Source organism: Lissotriton helveticus, chromosome 3_1 (genome assembly GCF_964261635.1).
Source record: "Lissotriton helveticus chromosome 3_1, aLisHel1.1, whole genome shotgun sequence".
NCBI classification, from domain to species: domain Eukaryota; kingdom Metazoa; phylum Chordata; class Amphibia; order Caudata; family Salamandridae; genus Lissotriton; species Lissotriton helveticus.
In genome coordinates, this window is record NC_136061.1 from 1680250229 (window position 1) to 1680266466 (window position 16238).

Here is a 16238-nt window from a genome sequence, read left to right on the forward strand (position 1 = left end):
ATCTCTGTCAATTTTTTGTCCTTAGGGTACGCGTACCGGGGAGCGCCCCCCCCCCAAAAAGAAAAAAAAATTTATGAAGCAGTTAGCATGAGGGAAGGACACAAACAGAGTTATGTTAAGAGAAAAAGAGCTACAAGATGACCACAGGGGGATTGTTTATTGCATAGTAAAAAATAGAGAAGGTGTAATTGGATGAAAGTGAGAAAAGTAAAATGACTAAAAGAGCGAAAGAAAGGAAGAGAGAGGAAGAACACTAAAGTAGAGATAGTGTGAGACTGTGATTGGCTGTTAAAAGAAAAAGAAAGGACAGTAAAAAATGGAGAATGAAGGGTAGTGGCTGAACCACGATAAATGAAGAACGATGAGGGAAAGTGAGAAAAGACCAGGTAGTATAAGTAAAGAGGGGTGAAAGAGGGAGACAAATTGAATTAGGATAACACATGGGGAGTGACAAAGAGAGAGGACAAAGAGAGTAAAGGAAACAGTACCTGAATGGGCTTGAGTAAAGCAGCAAAAAAAGAGAAGTAATGCAGTGTGTGTGACTTATAGGGAGTCAGTGGGTGTAGTTCGCGGTGTGGGTGTGTAAGGTGTGTCTGTGGGTGTGGCTGTGTGGGGTGTTTCGGTATGGGTGGAGGTGAGGGTGTGTGAAATATGTGTGAGGAGTGTATGAGTGTGGGGTGTATATGTGTGCGATGTATGTGTGTGTATGGAATGTGTGTGTGTGTTTGAGGAGTGTGTGTGGGAGGATTTTTTATGTGTATGAGGTGTGTGTGTGGTGTGTGTGGGGTGTATGTTTCAGGTGTGTGTATGTGTTGGAAGGGAGATGAGGTGTATGTGTAGGAGTAAGGTAAATGATTAAGAAAAAGAGAATGAGTGAAGAAGCAAAGGAAGGGAACAGAGGGTAAGTGAAGTAAAGAAAAGGGATTGAAAGAAGTTGAATATGAGATGGGAAATCAGAAAAGGGGAGTAAACATGTAGAATAAGAATAAGTGAGGGAAGCAGAGTAAAGACACAGGAGTGTGGTAGATTGAGAAAATGTTAGTGAGCTTAAAGCAAAGGGTGATGACAAACTACATTTTTTAGTCATACTTACCATATAATAAATATAATTTTAATTAATTTTTTTAACTACACTTTGTATCTGTAAAAGAGAGAAGAAAAAATAAGTTATAATTATTAAAATATGTATTTTAAATTAAAAAATACAAATGAAGAGGTTAAAAATCATAACGCTCTATTTAGAAATAAAGTTAGAGTGAAGAACACAGAAAGGGAAATAAACTAAGGTAGAAGGACAAAAAGAGAGAAAAAGAAATAGAAGGAGAGGAAATTATAAAGAGTAAGGCATATAGATTCACTGACAAAAAGAGAGAGAAGAACAGAGAAATGAACTGAAGGTAAGAAAGATACTAAAACAATGTGAGTTAGCAAAACTAAATCAGGAAACAGAAGTAAGTAAAAAGATAATGACTGAGACAGAAAACAGTCTAATTAAGGATGCATTTAGAAGAATGAGGAATAGAAGATAACTGAGAGTAAGTGAAGAACAGTCATAGAGTGAAAGGATGAAGGGAGACAGGATAATATACAACGATTGAGGGAAATGGACTGAGGAAGTTATAAGGTAGACACACTAAGACAAAAACTGAGTGAGGTGGAGTACAATGAGTGAGAAAAGAAAATGAGTAAGTGAGCAAAAAGAAGGAAAGAGAGGAGAAGACGACTAAAACAGTGGTACTGAGAGAAAATAATTTGGTGATGAAAGTAAAGAGAAGGACATTGAAAGAAAGGAAATGAGGGATAGTAATGGAACCAGAGTAAAAGAAATGGGATGAAGAACGATGAGAGAGGAGCAGTGAAGTTGTTGTAAAAGAAGTGATAGAAGGTAGATAAACACAAGTGAAAATAACACAAGTAGAGTGAGGCACTGAGGACATGGAAGTAGTGAACGAAAAATAGAGAGAAGAGGTCAAAAGTAAGGAGCAAACAAAGATAAGCTAGGGAGAGTGGGTGATTTATAGTGATAGAGTGCAATAATACTGCTGAGTGAGTAAACAGGAATTACTAAAAGAGCAAAGGAGGAAAATATGGAAAAGAGAAGTAAAGCAGAGAGACTGAAAGCTGAAAAGTTATGCAAGGGAGAGACGGGATACACACAGTTGAAATGAGAATGAGGGGTTGTCAAAGAAGTGGAGTAAGGGAACGGGGGTTACAGAGAGTGAGAGAAAGACATTATAAATGAGTAAAAAGAGCTGAAAGAGGATGGAAAAAGGAAAGTAAGTGTCACAGAATGGGAATACAATTTAATTTACACAATCCAAAGTATAAAATAACTTGTACAACATGTTACATAGTTTATTTTTGCTGTTCTCAGAATATATTGAATTTCACTTAAAACAGTGAGTTCAAATTACTCATCATATGACAGCGGGGAAAAAAAAACACAATCTAAAAGATTGTGTTTTAAAAAAAAACTTAAATAATGACAAATGTACCCTAAAGTTAGATTGACTTACTTTTCCTTGAGGCCACATACTGTATCATGGTGGTCCTTTTCTCGTTGGAAAGTACTTTGCTGTTCACTTAAAAATCCATTTCATCGACTTTCTATAAGAAAAGCTCCAAGAACATCTGAAATATTTTCAATATTTTCATATACTCCTTTTTTTCAGTCATGACTCTTTACTCATTCCTGCACCTTTCCATTTGGCCAAATAGTGTCAGATGTATGAGTATATGTTCAAATTAATTCTAAGGCACTCTGAAATGACCTTTTTCCCGACGTTCTGAAAGAAAGGCTCTACAACATTTTCACAATATTTAAGTATTTGTAAAACCATCTCTGACTCACTCATGTTCATCATTTTGTATAATACTAACATCACTTACTATGACATCCACTTACAGTACCTATATGACTAGTCAATTTTTTATATTGCCTGGATCACTTTTACTCAGAATATATTTTTAAACAGCAAAATAACCTTTATTAACTGCTCCCGTCTTCATTACCCAATTACTTTTACCTAAATTTTGGCTGTAAAAACACTAGGTATGAATTTATAAAGCCAAAAGGCAAACGTGCTTTGAAAGTCAAATGAGTGTCGTTACACTGGGTCCAACCTTTAGAAGTTTTTAAATAGCATGTGTAATGCCCTGATGTTGTAGAAGGACCATCATGAAAAATAATAGCTGCAGTTGCAAAGGTTCTTCCTGATATCGATAACTGAGAAGCCACAACATTTTTAATAGAAGTTGTCAATTTAGTTCCATCAGGTCTACATCGTTGGAACATTAAAATGACATAGTGGCCATAATTTTGTAGAAACAATGTGGACAGCATTGTAGACTTACATTGGGTACACACCATATTGTGATCCGCTGCTTTAACTAGATTATTAAAAGACACTGATTTGCAGTCTGGTAAAGTCAAATATATAAATCTTTCAGAGTCTATTCTAGTACTACTTGATGAAGCCCAGTTATCACAGTCATGTTGCCATTGATAAGAAAGGTTAAAAAGATTTTTTATATCTACTCCTTCATCTTCCAATACATCAAACATGTACATTAAAAATTCCTGACAATCCTGCTGAATTATCTGTGAAAATTGATTTTGACCTGAACATATGTCTACAAGATTCCTAATTTCTGAAACACTTTCTATTTTTCCTCTATCACTACCACATTTCTCTAACACAGAATTCAATAAACAGCACAATGTTTGTTCCCGATTTTCGACAATCTGTTTTTGTAAATTTTGAAGAAAAAAACAACATTAACTACTACATTAGCATAGCAGTTGACACCAGAATTGTTTTCAAACTGAAATCCAACAGCATCCTCAACAGAATCCTTTTTCCTTCTGCTTACAATTACAGTTTCATCTACTTTTTGTCTTTTTGCTACTACCTCACTGCAATTACTCTCATTTTCGGCCTACCACACGTTTTTCAATCAGAGGATATTGAGGCAAATGTGGAGCATACTCTCTTCTTAACCTATTGTATTCTTTAACACAATCTAGATCAGCACAAATCTTTGTTTCATCACACTCAATCAAGTACAATCCTGATAAAGTTCTGACTCGTGATAAAGCCACATATTCCATACCCTCTTTAAACACAGAACTTCCAATGTTCACCAAAGCACTATCTACACTTAAACCTTGAGATTTATGAATTGTCACTGCATATGCCTAACAAATAGGAAACTGTTTTCGGCGAACATATAAGTCTTTCACGAGCAAAAATCTAGCTGAACAACGACAAATTTGTTCTATTTCATCAATGCCATCAAATTTAATTTTTATAATTTCAATTCCATCTCTATTTTTGTAATTCACAAAACCAACAACATGACCCATTGCTCCATTTACCAGACCTCTTTCAACATTTAAATTCCTTCGCAAAATGACACGACAATTCAAACACACATTCAGAGTCTTTTCAAAACCAGCAGTTTTAGATATACTCTTCTCTAATGAATCCAATTTTGATTTCAAATTTTCAGACAAAACAATTGTTGCTCCCATATGCTCTATTTTATCTGTAGCTTCCAGTTTCACTATCTCTTCATTTTCTAAATTTAACATTTTGTTGTTGAACATGGAACATTCATTCTTTCAGAGTTGGCATCAAACATATGGCAGGTTTCCTCTCGTTAATTTTCTTAAAAATATTCTCTGGAAGAATGTTTTCATTTGGGTACAAATTTGAAATTAACCGTCCATGTAAAGCTTCTTTCCCTTGCTGACTTATTTTTCCTACTCTTACGTCTTGTAAAATATTTTTATAATCTTCATCCTTTGCCTGCCGCATATTTTGAAGCAGTTCTGCATATTTGAAGTTTAACCATATATTAACGTTTCCAATGCTTCTTTGGCACTTCCTGGTATCTTCATGCATGAGCATTTTGAACACAGGTTGTCCTTTCACTGGAGTCAACTGCAGAAGAGCTCCAAAAACAATAATATGTTTTCCTCCAAATAAAACATCATAGTCTGTTCTAAGAATTTCTTGCATTCTGAAATGCACAAAAGCAAGCATTATATTTGACACCATGCTTACTTCATCAATGATAAGAAGTTTCATTTTCTTCAGGACTCTCGAAACTTCGGAACACGCATCTCCAGATAGCTTGTGGTATTGCAATTTGTTATCATGCTCCACTGGCAGCATCAGTAAACGATGTAAAGTAATCCCTTTAATATTATGTGCTGCCAGCCCAGTTGGAGCAGTAACAACACAAGACAGCGGTGATTCAGTCCTTTTCTGCAGATAAGATGCAATTGCTTTAATCAGAAAACTTTTTCCAGTTCCCGCTTCTCCACTCACGTACAGTCGGACAGGCTTAAATGATGTACATGAGCACTCTTTCTTCTCATGACTCAATCCATGTTGAACCTGTTCTGTGACTTCGTCATATATCAGTTTCTGCTCAACGTTTAATTGTTTCACCAAATCTTCTAAATTAATTACATCCTCTTGAGCTTTCTCCATAGCTCTTTCCACCTCATCCATGGCAGTGGCAGCTTCATTTTGGATAATTGGTCCTCCTAGTAGATCCTGACTCAATGAAGCAGAACTCTGACTGCCTTGAGAACTGTCTCTCGCAATCTCTGCAGCAATTTTTGCTTCTTGCTCTATTTCTTCATTCAACATTTGCAGATAATTTGGAAAAACAGGACATTCTATGGTATCCTTCGTAGCATTAAAAGAGTCTTCATAACAGAGAAAATCTCCAAGTAGTTCCTCTTCTTCTTGCCATGGTTTAAAGAGTTGCAAAAGAGCCAAATAGTAAAATTCTCTTTTGTCTGGATTTTCACAACTCAATTTTTGATGATTAATCAAATGACCTTTTCTCTGTTTCACTAGACATCCTTCACATCCAATGACAGCATATATTCCATTATTGATATCTTCTCTGATGTTCCTCTTATAAATATAGCTTTGAAGAACTTCATAGAGACAAACGTTCTCAAGATGAGGACTTCTATTTGGATAGTATGTATCTAACATGTTTGTCTTCAAAATATCTGTACTTTCTGGTTCTTTCTCCGCCAAATACTCTATCTCTTGTACTCGATTTCGTGTTGCAGCAAGACCAAGACTCACCCAAATGATGGTTCTAGATTTGGCATAGAGACTTGCTGACGACAATCGATCAGAACATTCATATGCTCCATTTTCTCGATGCGACAACATCTTCAGACTGTAACTGTATAATTTCTTGCTTAGACTCTTTTCATGTGAAATGTCCTCCCACATTTCCTTCAGTTCTGTCTTTTCTTTTTTTTGTGATGTAAGACGTCACATATCGAGCCACAGCAATAGAGTTGTCAGCAACGAACTGAATATCCATGTTAGCATTCCACATGGACAAAATCACTGGGTTGTAGTAGTTGATGTACTTGGACTCTTCGTTTCTTTTTAAATTGTATGTATTTTTTGGTGATTTCCTCGTCACAGTATGTCGCAGAGAAGACATCAAATTATTTACTCTTCCTTTAGAAATCACTTGTCGTGGAAAGCCGAAACGACATTTTGTGTAGAACTTGTCCTTGTTTCATATTTAAAAAGTGACGCATGTAGGTAGATGCGTCTCTTTTTAAACCTCTGCGCCACATTATACTCAAAAATGTAAAAGCCATTCGTTTTCCCCAAAATAGTTTTTGACATCACATTTAGGAAACACAGCACAGGTCCTATGTACAAGCATAGGCTTCATGAAGCCTAGTCCACTGCACTCTTAGACACAAGCCTCACCACCTACGCTCCCCAGGAAAGCCCAAACATGTACCTTTTTGCGCCATATTTAAAAAGTGACGCATGTAGGTAGATGCGTCACTTTTTAAACCTCTGCGCCACATTACACTCAAAAATGTAAAAGCCATTCATTTTCCTCAAAATCGTGTTTGGCATGACATTTAGGAAACACAGCACAGGTCCTATGTAAAAGCATTCCATGTCATTACTGAAACCTCACTATTTTACAAAATACAATACCTCTATGGAAACAAACTCAATATGCTTCCTACACTGAGTTAACACAGGTAACATCATTGTAAAGAGTCAAATGTATTTCTTTAAACATGCAGACATTCTTTATTCCTTTTAAAAAATGTAAAAGCCATTCAATTTTCCCAAAATCGTTTTTGACATCACATTTAAGAAACACAGCACAGGTCTTATGTACAAGCATTCCATGTCGCTACTAAAACTTCACAATTTTACAAAATACAATTCCTCTAGGCAGTAAAAACTTTTTACCAAGCATTATCAAAAAGCATGACACAAAGCAACATTAAAAAACCACAATTTGCTTCCAAATCTTCTCCATAGAGTATACAAGTCTCTATGTATATTAAATGAATCATAACTCACCTTTACAAATGCTCTAGGAGATTCACAACAGTGTCAGATACACACACCAATATTTCTTTAGCAGAGCAAAAGGTATGTTCTCCAGCCACTGGAACCATTAATGGCACAGAAAACCTCTAATTGTACAACCATATTCCTCATGGTAACCAATCAAAAGCCCTTTCTACCTGTTACCATAGCAACTCCCTCCTCACTGAGCTCCCAGGGTTAAAGGTTTATTCTACAATGTTGCAAATCAAATGAGCAAGGGTGTTTGACCACTCAATACACCAGCTTATCTGGTGCAATGTTTCTTTAAATAACTTTTTTTTAACCATTCAAATTACTTCTTACACAGAACACAACCATGCACCCTATCTTTCAGTTTTCAACTATCTCAATCTACCAATCATTTCTTGTGATTCAAGAGCACTGAAACTCCACAGGTTTTTTTTTACAAACTCCTACTGTTCCAACTGCCATTTCATTTCTACACTTCATCTGACTGCACCAGAACCTCCTTTCACCATGTATTCTGTCTGGATTATTGGACATAGCTATATCCACTGGGCTCAAAGGTATGCAGCTACCAGAAAATTTCACAACCTTGACTTACCAAATGTGAAGATTTAATGGATTGGGCAGAGAGGATTGAGATGTCACTAATTGATACCATTGGTGAAAACCTTTTTGCATTTGCCACACCCTGACCTTTTAATTGTGCACTGTGGAGGAAATGACTTGGGCACTTTGACTGGGGTAGGTCTGGAAATGCTTTTAAAGGACACCTTTGATCAATTGATGGCACTTTTTCCTCAAACTGCCTTGGTATATTCCAATATATTAAGCCTGGGCGTAGTGTGCGGAGTGGGGCTCCGCGGAGCTACGCGAAGTGGGCGAGAAGCTACGCCCACTCCCGCACTCCGCATAGCCCCACTACGCACCTCCCTCCCGCTCTCCCCTAGATACATTATTTAAGCAACTACCCTGAAAAATACAATTATAAAGCACTTACCTTGTCCGGGGCTCGTCCGGGGCTCCCTCTTTGAATAGCGTCCTTTCCTGGATACCAATGCTCATGCGTGGGCGGCCGCGCATGCGCATTTCTCCCGAGAAATGCACATGCGCGGCCGCCCGCGCATGCGCATTTGTTTCCAGGAAAGGACGCTATTCAAAGAGGGAGCCCCGGACGAGCCCCGGACGAGCCCCGGACGAGCCCCGGACAAGGTAAGTGCTTTATAATTGTATTTTTCAGGGTAGTTGCTTAAATAATGTTTCTAGGGGAGGGCGGGAGGGAGGTGGGTGGCGGCCGACTCGGCTACGCACACGGAGTGGGCGTAGTGTTGCCGGCTACGCTGTCTACGCAAAATGCGTAGAAGGCAACACTACGCCTACTCCGTGGGCGTAGCCGAATCGGACGCCCAGGGTTACAATATATGCCAAAGACAGAAATTGAAGTGGTCCAATCAATTTTGTCCACAATTTGAGAAAGCACGGAAACATGTGAATAAATCTGTTTCTGCTTACATGAGAGACTATGGAATGGGTTCAATATACAATAATAACTTGCGTTACAACATGCAAGATATCTACAGAGGAGATGGTGTGCACTTTTCAGATGAGGGGAATAGAATATTCCTCCTGAATTTAATACTGTGCATTGGTACCTACTTGTAGGTACCTAAATCAGCCACAGAACCCAAAAGCCCTTTTCAGGGCTACCCTATCTCTGATCACTCCAAATGATTATCCTTTTCTAACTTTTTCACTATTTTTCACCATAGTACGCTCCCCGGTACGCTTCCTGGTGCGCGTACCGGGCGCTGCCCCCGCGAAAAATATATATATATATTTTTTTGCCTATTTGGGCCTCCTAAGACCCCCTCAGAAAACCTAGAGGGCCAAGGAGTGCCTACGATGCCCCCTTATACCCATTCCCAATGTTGTTTGTCCTCCATTTTCTGTCTTAAATCTACCGAAAACAAAATGGAGGACTGCCGTAGCGCTGCCGGTACGCGTACCGGGGCGCGCACCGGGAAGCGCTCTAAAAAAATGTTAAAAGTTAATTTACATAAAAACCACTGGAGACACTTTCACCAAATATAGAATGAATGAATGAAATGAATGAATGAATGAAAATACATTTCTACAGCGCGATTGCTGCCCTGGGGCGTCCAAGCGCTAGGGAACCAGAGGGGGATGTAATGAGGCTGACAGAGACCAGGAGGAGGGGGAAGGGGCTGGCATGATTACGGAGATTTGAATAGATGGGTTTTGAGTTGCTTGCGGAAGGAGGCAAGGTTGGGATTAGATCTCAGATGAAGGGGGAGAGAGTTCCAGATTTTTGAGGCGTTGAAGGTGAACATTCTTCCACCTGCTCTAGACCTTTTGATTCTGGGGACTGTTGCCATAAAAGCCTGACTAGAACGTAGTTCACGGCCTGGGTGGTATTGGCTGACTAGGCTGCGCATGATTTTTGGGCCCGAGTCCCAGAAGGCCTGATGGGCGATGCACATTGTTTTAAAGATGACTCTTTTTCGTACTGGTAGCCTGTGAAGGCTGGTCAGTGCCTTTCTGACTGGAGTTCTTCGTGGAATTTGCAGTAGGGTGCGGGCCGCACAGTTCTGCACCAGTTGTAATCTATTTAATGTGTACTCTGGGGCTCCCAGATAAAGGACGTTATTTGAGTCCAGGCGTGATTGAATTATGCCCTGAATAGCTGTTTGTTTAGCGTCCATTGGGAGCAAGGGGAGGACCTTCTTCAATGTCCGGAGAAGTCCAAAGCAGGTGGCGGAGAGCTTTGTGGCCTGGGTGTTGAAGGTAAGATTCCTGTCCAGCCATACCCCCAGGCTTTTGATGTTATCTTGCGGAGCCGGGGGGGGGCCTAGACAGGTGGGCCATAATGACTTGAAGAGGGTCGGATCAGCCGGGCCTATCAGCATGAGCTCCGTTTTGTCCCCATTCAGCTTTAGTGAGGACAGCGTCATCCAGGACTTCACCTCCTCCTGACATTTGGTTAGGCCCCCCGATGGAGAATGTTGGGCTTCCTGCGCTAGGGAGACCACCAGCTGTGTGTCGTCCGCATAGGAAATGATCTTAACTCCATACGGACGAACTACCTCAGCCAGTGGCCTCATATAGATATTAAAAAGCGCAGGACTTAGAGAGGAGCCCTGGGGGACTCCACACTTCATAGGTATGCTGGAGGAGACGGCTTGTCCGTCAAACACCTGGAACGACCTGTCGCTTAGGAAGGATTTTATCCAGAGCCAGGCCTTGTCCACGATGCCGACGTTTGCTATAAGGCTCAGTAAGGTGTTATGACTGACCGTGTCAAACGCCGCACTGAGATCAAGGAGGACCACTGCCACTGATCCTCCTTGATCGATGATTTTCCTGGACTCCTCGACAACCATAAGGAGGGCAGACTCTGTTCCATGCTTCGGCCTGAATCCTGTCTGGGTAGGGTCTAACAGCTGATTGCTTTCCAAATAGTTGACCAATTGGAGATTGATGTATTTCTCCGCGATTTTGCTTACCCAGGGGAGTAGTGAGATCGGGCGGTAGTTGGCAAAGTCCGATGGATCTAGATAGGGCTTTTTTATTAGTGCTCGGACCATTGCCTTTTTCCAGGCAGGAGGAACAGTGGCAGAGTCAATGGACGCATTAACTAGGTTCTTGATGATGGGTAGAACCGTCTGGGATGCAAGTAGCATTGTCTCTGGGGGGGCCGGATCTGTTGGTGAGCCGGATTTCACTTTCCGAGCTGTGGATTCAGTTGTTTCTAGGTCCATACAGGTGAAGTGGTCGAGCGTGGGTGGAGAGGCTAGCTCAGGGTCTGACCCTCCGTTGATGTTATGAGGTGACGGAGAGGCAGTGCTGGTTGGGAAGGCAGTATATATTTTGTTCACTTTGGCCGAGAAGAATTCTGCCAGGTCGTTACATTGGGCGGTTGATTTCTCCTCGTGAATACTAGAGGGGGGTGGTTTAATCAGGGTCTGCAGGGTTTGGAAAATTTCCCTGGGTTTGGAAGTTGAGGTTAGGATCTTATTCGAGAAATATTTTGTTTGGGCAGTTTTTATCTCCTCTTTATAGGTTTTTATTTCTTCCCGATATCGGGTTTTGTCCTCCATAGAGTAGTTTGATCGCCATTTCCTTTCTGCTTTTCGGCAGTGTCGCTTTTTGTCTCTAAGGGCTTCCGTATACCATGGGGCTGTTTTGTGGGAACGTTTAGCCGATGATTTCTTGAGGGGGAGAATGGCCTCAAGGGAGTGCAAAATCCAGCTTTCGTATTCCTGGTTTGCCAGACAAGGGTCTTCATTATTTGAGGGGGGGTTTTCCAGTAGTTTGTTTATCCATTCATCTACTTGTATCCGTGCCCACAATCTCGCGGATCTAATCGACGGGGTAGGGGGAATGGGTTTCTCAGTGAGCCAGATGAGGGGCACCAAGGAATGATCAGTCCAGGGGAGGGGGACAGGGGGTTCAGTTGATAGCTCCGCACAGTTGCTAAATACTGGGTCCAAGAGGTGTCCCTTTGTATGGGTAGGAGTGTTCACTCGTTGAATAAGTTGTAGTGCGGCCAGGTCATCGGTCAGGGTAGTGGCCGTTGCGTCTGATGGTGAGTCGAAGTGTAGATTAAGGTCACCTAACACGATGAAGTTGGCAGCAGCGCAGATGCGAAGTGTTACTGTTGCTGGGAGACTACTATGAAATTATTTCGGAGGGCCGGGTGGGCGGTATATCAAGGTGCCCGAGAGGCAGTGGTTGGGGGAAAACTCCAGCGCGAAAGCTAAGTTTTCACAATCTGGGATGTTTTCCGTGATAAGTCGGCAGCGATATTGGTCTTTTATTATAATTGCTAGTCCTCCCCCTCTGCCATCTAGGCGGTCTTGACGAGTGATTTGATAACCAGCGGGGAGAGCGGCAACCACATCGGGATCAGAGTCGGACGTTAACCATGTTTCCGTAAGAAACAGTGCGTCTGGCTTGCGTTCTTCTAGTAGGAGGGATATTTCCAACCTGTGTTTGGGGAGGGATCTGCAATTTAAAAGAAGCATGCGGTATTCGTGGCGTGGGGGTTTTCTCTGCCTTGTGGGGAGGGAAGCACTGCATTTTGGACAGCTGGCAGGAAGGGGTGTGGTATCAAAAGCGTACCTTCGACAGTCATGTTCCAAGGGTCTCAGGTCGTGAAGGGCGGCCGAACTGTAGGCCAGGGTCTGGTTTGCCTGGGTGGTAAGTGGTATGGCCCCTGGCCCAGACTCAGCGCGGACGAGCGCAGACGAGCTTGCCTTATGCGCGCCTTCGGCGCGCATTCGTCGCGCCCGCTGCGCTCGTCCGCTGCGCTTCCTGAAAGGACACATTTTTATAGGCAGTGATCAGGAAGTGCACAAGGGGGCGTTGTCTGTCCGGTGGGCGTGGCCTATGTGGTCCCAATGGCGGCGAAAATAAACAAACACTCTCCGGTGGCAGCGTGTTGCTCAGCTGGCCTCCCGGGGGTTTGTGCAGTGCGAGGTGCTCAGGAGGGGGGTAAGTGCAGCGGATGCTGGATTAAAACAAAGCAAATACAGTTTTAAAAGTTGTCAGCGTTTCCGTTTCTACTCCCGGCTCAAGCCTCAGGAGGTTCCAATTTTAGTAATAGCAGCGCTAGTATTCAGCGCGCTTATATAGCGAGGAACGAGTGAGGGGGGGCGTGGCCTGTCCGGTGGGCGTGGCCTATGTGGTCCCAATGGCGGCGAAAATAAACAAACACTCTCCGGTGGCAGCGTGTTGCTCAGCTGGCCTCCCGGGGGTTTGTGCAGTGCGAGGTGCTCAGGAGGGGGGTAAGTGCAGCGGATGCTGGATTAAAACAAAGCAAATACAGTTTTAAAAGTTGTCAGCGTTTCCGTTTCTACTCCCGGCTCAAGCCTCAGGAGGTTCCAATTTTAGAATAGCTCATACTACATACCAATCCCTACCATTTTCCCAAATTCGATGGAATTCCATTGAGCCATTTAGCCTGTAGACCTCTCTAAATACCCTGAGGTAAATTACTTCACAAAAACACATCTGAAGTGTTACAATTTACAACCAATTAAAATGTTACTTTCATTTTCTACTTTTTTTTCCTGACATTTGATTGGTTATGTACATGAATATAAATGAAAAATGAGAGGGAAACACGGCCATTTTGACTACAACTACCTGAGGTACATCTTGAAAGGATTTTCGCATTTTGTCTTCTTCACCTCTCTGTAAAGTAAGTTGATAATTTGTAACGGGCACTTTAAGTTAATTTGTAAAAACGTTTTCTAATAATTATTTACTGTTCCTCTGCTATAGTTATAGATAGAGATAGGCTCCTCTGTTATATTTATGGATTGACTTAGGCTTTTCTGCTATAATTAGGAATTTACTTACGCTTCTTCACAGGCAATTTTTTATATTTCTACTTCCTGCCTGTTACCATACACTGCCCAAAGTTAACTTCACTGATAAAAAATCTGAACTACCTGTCTGAACTTAAACCCAACAGTGCCCTAACTCTACTGATATAGTTATTTTGTATGCAATTTACAGCAAAAAAATGGAAGGGGAGCAAGAAAATATCAATATTTCCTTCGAGATGACATCTGAGGATATTCTAAATGAAGATTTTTTTGATGAAGAATTTATGGATCAGTCTTTGGATCAACAATTTGTTGAATGTTTACAAGATATAGAAACATGCATGTTTGAGGAGATTCCAGATGATGTAATGCTGGAAGTTTTATTGAACTATGAAAATTCAAACCAATACATTTTTATTTAATAATTAAAAATTCTTTTATACATTATTCATTTTTATATGTAATTCTTAAACTAGTACCAAATTGATTATAATGTAAAGTCAGACTTATAGTATACTGTGCAACTTTTTTGTGTTACATAGTAATTTTGCTCATAGATACTTCCTTTCTCCCACTATATTATCTCCAATGTGTATTTGACATCTCTTTTTCATCTCCTGCCTCCATGTTCTTTCTGCTTTCCTGACAGACTATGGTATGGATTCCATATACCACAATAACTTCTATAACAACATGCAAATTATCTACAGAGGAAACGGTGTACATTGAATTTAAGACTCTGCATTGGTACCTACATGCTGGTACTTATATCACCCACACAACACAACAACTCTATGCAGAGCTACCCTACCTCTAAACACTTTAAATTATTATTTTAGTGTTTCACTGAGTTTCCCCATGTGTGGGGGGGAGGTGTGTGTGGGGGATGTGCGGGGTGTGTCTGTGAGGTGTGTATGTGTGTGTGTGTGTGTGTCTGGGGGGATGAGGTGTAAGGTGTGTGTGTGGGTATGGGTGTGTGGGGTGTTGGGGTGGTTGGGTGTAGGTGGGAGTGCAGGTGTGTGAGGTGTGTGTGGGGTGTGTATTGGTGTGGGGGGTATGTGTGTAGGATGTGTATGTATGTGTGGGATGTGTGGATGTGTCTGTGAGGTGTGTGTGTGTGTGGGGGGGGAGGTGTGAGTGTGGGATATGTGGGGTGTGTCTGTGAGGTATCTGTGTGTGCGTGTGTGTATGTGTGTTGGGGGGTGAGGTATGTGTGTGAGTTTGGGTGTGTGGGATGTGGGTGTGGGTGTGGATGTGTAAGGTGTCGGTGTGGGGGTGTGGGGTGTTTGGGTGTGGGTGGAGGTGTGCGTGTGTGAGATGTGTGTGGGGAGTGTGTGGGTGTGGGGGTGTGGGGTTGTGTGCGTGTGGGTGTCTGTGGGACGTACTTGTAGGTACCTAAAACAGCCACAGAACCCAAAAGCTCTTTTCAGAGCTACCCTACCTGTAATCACTCAAAATGATTATTTTACACTATTATTTTCACAATTTTTCACCAAAGTACGCTCTCCGGTGCGCGTACTGGGCGCTCCCCCCGCGAAAATTGAAAAAAATTAAATTTGTCTCTTGTCCCGCGGGACCCTTTTATGGCCCCCACATCAAACCTAGGGGTTTAGGGGGGGCGTACCCTGCCCCCTTTTGGTCATTTCCCCCTTTTGTTTTTAGCCACCTCTTGTGTCTCGGTCCTACCGAGACACAAGATGGCGGCCGCTCCGGACTGTTTCGAATGTTTACAGACACCTGAGAGCCAATCAGCTTCCCGTGCGCAAGTCGCGTGGCGCGCCCTGAGCGCTCCCCGGTGCGCGTACCGGGCCGCTGCCATAGATATATAATTTTTTTTAACCTAAATTACTCAAAATCCTCTGGAGCACATATCTTGAGACATAGCAAAGGCACATCGGGCTACCAGTCCCTACAATTTTGCCAAGTTTGGTGAAAATCCATTCAGCCGTTCGAGCTAAAAGTGCGACCGACCGCCCTATGGAAATTAACATGGGGAAAACACGTTTTGGGACCCCCTTTTATCTCGGCCCCCACTTGACGAATCCCCCCCAAACTTTCACAGAAGGAGCGGAGCGCCGCGAGGCAACGTTGCTGAAACATTCAGGCCGATTCCTCGACCGGTGCCAAAGTTATTCCAAATAGAATGTTGCGATTTCCCTATGGAAATCAATCCTAACTATAACTACCTACTGGCGACCGCCAGTAGATTATATATATATATATATATATTCACTGAAAAAACCATAGGTTTTACACACGTTATAGTTAGGAAGTAGCATTTACAAAACCTATGAAATTCACTGAAAAAACCATAGGTTTGACACCAGTTATAGTTAGCTGGAAATTTTACTGATATAAAACCAATGAAATTCCACGTTATAGTTAGTTGGACTCACTATAACTTGCGCGTGTAATGCACTGCTGATGACGTCACATATTACATCAGTCATGACATCACTGATGACACCATCCTTGTGACACAGTGACAGACCTCCTTTCACTGTAA